Source organism: Mustela putorius, unplaced genomic scaffold, assembly GCF_011764305.1.
Source record: "Mustela putorius furo isolate JIRA1106 unplaced genomic scaffold, ASM1176430v1.1 tig00000281_pilon_pilon_pilon, whole genome shotgun sequence".
Lineage (NCBI taxonomy): Eukaryota > Metazoa > Chordata > Mammalia > Carnivora > Mustelidae > Mustela > Mustela putorius.
The window spans coordinates 21,601,869-21,608,371 of record NW_025421343.1 but is presented as its reverse complement, the minus strand read 5'-3'; the positions used below and the strand labels follow the sequence as shown (position 1 = coordinate 21,608,371).

Sequence of the window (6,503 nt, the reverse complement as noted above, 5' to 3'; positions counted from 1 at the left end):
TTAACACAGCATCTACTCACTTAGCAACTTTTTATGGGCACAATACAGCATTGACTACAGGCACCATGTTGAACAGCAGATCTTTAGAACCTATTCATCTCGCATAACTGAAACTTTATACCTGTTGAGCTGCAACTTCCCCTTTCTCCTTCCCCGAGCCCCTGGCATCTGGCATTCTACTCTCTGCTTGTATGGGTTTGACCCTTTTAGATACAGGTTTCGTAAATAAACCAAACATCCACATCTCGCAGGTTATATTTAGGCATGAAGCTGAGTGTGCTTTTTTTCTTGTGGTAAAAACATGTAACTTAGAACTTTATCATCTTCACCATTTTTAAGTGTACGGTTGAGTAGTATTAAGTGTATTCACATTGTTGTGAAACAGATCTCCAGAACCTTTTCATCTTGAAAACCTGAAGTTCTTATCCATTAAACATCTCCCCTCATTCCCCTCCTCCCGCCAGCCCCTGTCAGTCATCATCCAACTTTGTTTCTGTGAATTTGACTCCTTGAGATACCTCACATGTGGAGTGCTAAATTTGTCTTTTTGGTGCCTGGCTTATTTCCCTGAACATGATGTCCTCAAGGCGTCTGCTGTGGTGGGGTTTTCTTTTTCCTTCTCAAATCTGAGTAGTCGATTTTATGCGTATACCATATTCTGTTTATCCATTCATCTGTTAACGGACATTTGGGTTGCTTCTACCTCGGGGCTGTTGGGAACAGTGCTGTAAACATGGGTGTGCAAATATCGCTTTGAGCTCCTGCTTTCAGTGATTTTCGGTAGATCGCCAGAAGTGGGGATGTCCAATGACAAAGACTGATGAGGAAGTAGAGAAATTGCGACCCTGTGCACCATTGGTAGGAATAAAAAATGGGGCAACCACCTGTTTTCTTACCAGTTCTTCATTGAGCTAGATGCTTTGGTGATTAGTAAATACAAAGCCTAATGTATTTGAGCAAGCCTAAGTCAGAGAGATCTCAAGATAATGGAAATTAATGCTTGCTACCAGGAAGAACAGAATTGCAAAACTATAAAGAGAAAACTTTATTCTCTGCATAAGCTATAAGGGGATAAGCCACAAAGAAACAGCTCTAAGTTGTTTATTATAATACTGATAAGGGTTCTAAATTGTCAGTAAGCAAGTTATCAAACCATGGAGGAGGTGTTGAAGGATATTCACAAAAATATGAATCATGGTCCAGACTCCTGTGTTAGATAACGTGCATTGCATTCTGTATGAAACACGGCCCCGGAGTTGTGCAATGCAGTGGCCCCGACTGGTTCATTCTGGGAGGTGGGATCACAGGTGTCCTCTCTTCTGTAGTGCTTTGGTTAGTTTGTTTTAAAACAAAACTCATGACTTCAATTTTTTTTCTTTTAATAAAAATCCTACAAGATGGCAGATACAGGGAGTTTGCCCTGAACCTAGGATCACTTCAGGCCCTGGGAACAGCCTCCTCAAACTTGTACTATATCATGAGGTAAGCAGAGGTGCTCAGAGGTGAGCCTTAGGATCATCAGGAGGGAATGTGGAAGCAGACTGGCCCTGCACCCAGAGTTTCTTATTTAGTGGGTCTCCAGTGGGGCCTGAGGCTGTGGACTTCTAACAAGAGGCTACTCTTTCTGCTGCTGGCCCCAAGGCAGCATTTTGAGCACGACTGAAGAGGAGAGTGCTTCAGTGGAGAATAGGCCCAGGTATGCTCTTGAGCTGGTTTTGAATTTTTGTGGTGACAGCTGTGTTTGAAGTCTTGGTTCAGAATTCCACCCTTCCACAGGATCTTCTCTTACCCCTCTGGGCTGCCGGGACCCCTTCGCCATCCAAGGTAAAGTCACATAAGGGAGAGACTTCATTTTCAACTTCTTTTCCACACTCAAGACTAGAGAAACAAAATAGACCTTTGAAAGCTCCTTTTTTTTATTTACTTATTTGACAGAGATCACAAGTAGGCAGAGAGGCAGGCAGAGAGGGGAAGGGAAGCCGACTTCCTGCTGAGCAGAGAGCCTGATGTGGGGCTCAATATCAGGGCCCTGGGATCATAACCTGAGCCGAAGGCAGAGGTTTTAACCTACTGAGACACCCAGAGGCCCCTTAAAACTCCTTTTGACTTACTTGTTTGTGCCTTGGTTTTCTTCTCTACAACAGGGATAGTATAAGAAATCTTTGTGGCAGCTGCATTATGAGAACAGGACTATATTTGAGACATTATAAGACTTGTTTGGAAAAACATTACAAAGTTTTCAGTCCATTAAAAAGGAGAAAAACCTGAGCCTTTACGTATACTGCCAGATTTACTGAGTTACATAAATTGCTTAATCCCTAAAAGAGTTCAAATGAGGCCTTGTAAGCACAGTGGAGTGCTATTTTACAAAGTTCATGGTATATGATTTAAGACTTATCTAGAAAGATTTGCATGCATCGTGAATTTTGTTAACGTAACAAGGCTGATCAGTATAAATGACTTTTTGACAAAAGCCTTTGTGAACACTTCGGAATGTGTTCCAAAGGAGAGAGTTGTTTGTTGTTGGAGATCATAAAATAAAGGACACATAGCAGTCGAGCTCCAGTGACCGGAAGGCCATGATGATGGCACTCATATTTGTAGCTTTGCTTTTCTAAAACACTTGACTGTTCTAAAATGCTTTCAAATTGCCTTGCTCTCCCCTTTCCAACGAGGTAGGCTAGGTTGTGTTATTTGTGCCTATGTCTACAGATCGAGTAATCAAATTGAAGTTGTGTGACTTGCGTTGGGTAGTGAGCTGTGATTTAAACCCAGGTGTCTCCACTTCAGGGTTTTTCTCCCAGCATGTGCTGCTTATTAACCTCTTGGTCCTTTTTTTTTTTTTTTTTTTTAAAGTCTCCTAGGGGTGTAAGAAAGGCGTTACCTACCATGGTTTCCTCAGAGCTGTGCTGGTAGCATTACAGACGGCATTTCCTGTGACCGTCTTTTCTTAAATTTATGACTAAGAACTTGTTTTTCTTTTTCTTGAAAGACAAAGTTGGCAACATCACAGAATTGTGTAATAGGGCATAATTGTATAATTATAGAAACAACCATCAAATGAACTCATTTTTAGCAATAGGCGAGAAACAGCCTAACGCTTTCTAATTCTGATGGGAAGGGATTTTACATTTAGAAAACGGTTCTTTTAATTTCACTCTTTGGCACTCTCCTCTGCATCTTAAGAGCCTGGGTGATTTCCTGGCAAGAGTTCCGCTAAGCCATGGCCAATGTTGAGCGGGGCGACGGAGGGGTGGGGCTCAGCCTAGGTCTGTTGAGATTCTGCTTCGTCATACTTTAGGAAAGTGTCTCAACCTTGAGGAGTCACAACAACCAAAGGAAGCAGTTTGTTGGGGGTTGGGGAATAGTCGCTGGTCAAGATCACTTTGACAGATGGGGCCTTGACATCTCTGCACAGTATGCATGCTGGGTGCATCTCTGGAGAGAAATTGGTCACGGCAGAGACTTTTACCTTTCTCCGTTTTGAGGAATTAACTGCAGAAATAGAAAGGCTTTCACCTCAGGATCCCCATAGGGCTGATGTTCAAATGCCAGAAATGGAGTCCTGAAGCTGAGGTCAGAAAGGTCTGCGGTGAAATGCAAACACCCGTCAGCCTGAGCTGGCGGCCCACGGCTGTCTGTGATGGGGTCAGCCCTCCGGCCAGAGTCCTGCACACACAAAAGAACCCAAAATAGTGGCCCCAGATTCTCTGAAGCTTGAGGCTCAGGCCTTTTTCAAATAAAAACAAACCTGAGCTTAGGTAAGGGGAAACTTGATTCAGAGACCATTGTAGTAAGAGGCACACTCAGACTTTAGGATCTACAAGAGTCTCAAAACTGAGCAAGGGAAAAGGCTTTTCTTTCACAGGGAGGGGAAGCAGGAGTAAGAGGAACTTCTGTGGGGAGATTGGGTAAGCAATTAGGGTGGAAAGGTGACAGGATGGGGCGGTTTGACCGGAACATTCTTAGTGTGGTTGGTCTATCCCCAGGGGTGAGCTGTTAAGAGCTCCATGTTCTGCATGTTAGTGCTTGCTCAGGCTTGGAATGAGTCCAAGTTCAGGGTCCTGTGGGAAGGAGAGAAGCCTGGTTGAAGTTCAGGCTAAGTCTGTGGGTAATTAGTGGGCCATGTGAACACTTGGCCACACTTGGGCTCTCTGGGTAGCGGTGGTCTTTCAGTGGTGGTCTACTCAGCACTCATTCCTGAATGTGGGCCCCCAAACCAGCTGTACTTGGTGGCTTATCAGAAACAGATTCCATCCCACCACCTTTTGGATTCTGTTCCCAAACTTGGATATGCATCAAGATCAGAAGATTGTTAAAATACAATTGATGTCCTGAGTGTAATCAGAAGACCTGGCTTAGAGCAGTAGATCTGCTACTTGACAGCTGGATGAATGAATGTACTTAGCTTCAGGATCCTCATCTGCAAAATGGGACTGCTACCTACTTCAGGTAGTCATCAGGAGGACTGGATGCTAATGTGAAAGTTCCCACAGGAACTAGGAAAATTGTAAGCTCTAAGTTATTACCATAGATTTTGTTGGTTGGGTTTTTGTTCCTATTTAGAGCAGTTTCCCATAACTTTCAGTATGTCCAAGCCCATGTGTCAGCTGTAAGCAGCTCTTTACTTAGCCCAACATGCTCTGCAGAGATTTCTTTAAAAAAAAAAAAAATATATATATATATATATATATATAATTTATTTATTTATTTGACAGAGAAAGATCATAAGTAGGCAGAGAAGCAGGCAGAGAGAGGGGGAGAAGCAGGCTCCCTGCTGAGCAGAGAGCCAGATGTGGGGCTCGATCCCAGGACCCTGTGATCATGAGCTGAGCCAAAGGCAGAGGCTTAACCCACTGAGCCACCCAGGCACCCCTCTGCAGAGATTTCTTATGTGTACTGCAATAGGTGAGAAATTAGGATGGGGGATGGCTCCTGGTGGCTCATGTCCATTAAGTATCAGACTCTTGAGTTCAGTTCAAGTCATGATCTCAGGGTGTTGGGATCGAGCCCTGCATTGGGCTCTGTGCACAGCAGAGAGTTGGCTTAAGATTCTCTGCCTCTGTACCTCCCCCTGCTTATGCATGTTCTCTCTAAAATAAAATCTTAAAAAAAAAAAAAAAAAAAAGCTGGGAGTAGGGCTTGGACAGGCTTCTGAGATTCTGATTCTATAGTCATTCCAGGATTGGAATCCATCTTGAATCTGTCCAGTGTCCTAGAAACTCTGTAGTTTTTGGTAGGATTATAAATCTAGAGCTCACCTGGATAGAATGGTGTATTCAGAGCTATAATTTGTCCCGGACATAGAGAATGAGTTGGGCAGTATAACCTTGGCAATAGGATGATAGAACTAATGCCTGTTAGGAAGTGTTGTTGTTTTTGCTACTGTTTTTAGTTTTCATGTTTGTTTTTAGACTATGAAATGGTTTCAAAACAGGGAAGAGAAAAAGGCTTAATACTGTGGCAGGAATTTTGCTGTTTGGGGATCTGACCACAGCGCTTTCTACCCTCCCCCCTTTTTTGTACTTACAGTCAGGACTTTATTGGGGCTCATGATCCCACGGTGTGTAAAAGCACAACACTCAGGAAGTCACAGGTGCAACTATAGTATCTCCCCCAACCCTAATGTGGGGTTTCATTTTCTTTAGTTTCAGTTACCTGTGGTCTGGAAGCACTCCTGAAAAATCATCAGAAAGTCCATAGTAGCCTAACGCTTCATCACAATGCCTATGTCATTCACCACCTCATGTAGACGTTTTATCATCATACATCCTCACACAGAGTGAGTACAGTGCAATAAGATTTTGAGAGACTACATTCACAGGGTCACTTGTCCCAGTCCATTCTTTCTTTCTTTTTTTTTTTTAAAGCTTTTATTTATTTATTTGAGAGAGAGAGTGAGAGAGAGATGAGAGGGCAGAAGGTCAGAGGGAGAAGCAGACTCCCCACAGAACTGGGAGCCCGATGCGGGACTCGATGCCAGGACTCCGGGATCACGACTTAGGCTGAAGGCAGTGGCCCAACCAACTGAGCCACCCAGGCACCTCCCAGTCTATTCTCATAACTGTTCTATTTTAGTTGTTAATCTTACTGTGCCTAATTTATAAACTAAATGGTCATAGGTATATACGTACAATGTTAAAAAACAAAAATTCACCCAAGTAAAAGTCAAGATCTAATTGGCTTTATTTAAGTTATGTTATCTGGCAACATCCTATCTAGCAAGTACTATGGAGAGATGCTCTTAAGAGTTGTACAAAATGGAAGATTTTTATAGGAAGGAGGGAAGGGCAAGAAGTTGTTAGCAAAAGAAAAAAGAAAGGTCACACCTTCTAGTTTGGGGTCAAAGAGAATAGTGGGGATTTTTACCAAGCAGATTCTCTCCCTAGTGCTGATCAGGAAACATCAGATTGTTAAAATGTCACATTTCTCTCGGTGATGGGTATTAAGGAGGACACGTTGCAATGAGCACTGGGTGTTAGACGCAAATAATGAATCCTGGA

At 43.1% G+C, this 6,503-nt stretch overlaps 1 long non-coding RNA gene across 2 annotated transcripts in view; it reads left to right on the top strand.

Moving 5' to 3' along the window:
- Nucleotides 1-1,671: 1,671 nt before the first annotated feature.
- LOC106007117 overlaps nt 1,672-6,503 on the top strand; it is a 188,437-nt gene continuing 183,605 nt past the window's right edge. For both annotated transcript variants that reach the window (XR_006606480.1, XR_006606481.1), the window contains exon 1: nt 1,672-1,824. This is a non-coding gene — a long non-coding RNA (uncharacterized LOC106007117). The remainder of the gene's footprint in view (nt 1,825-6,503) is intronic.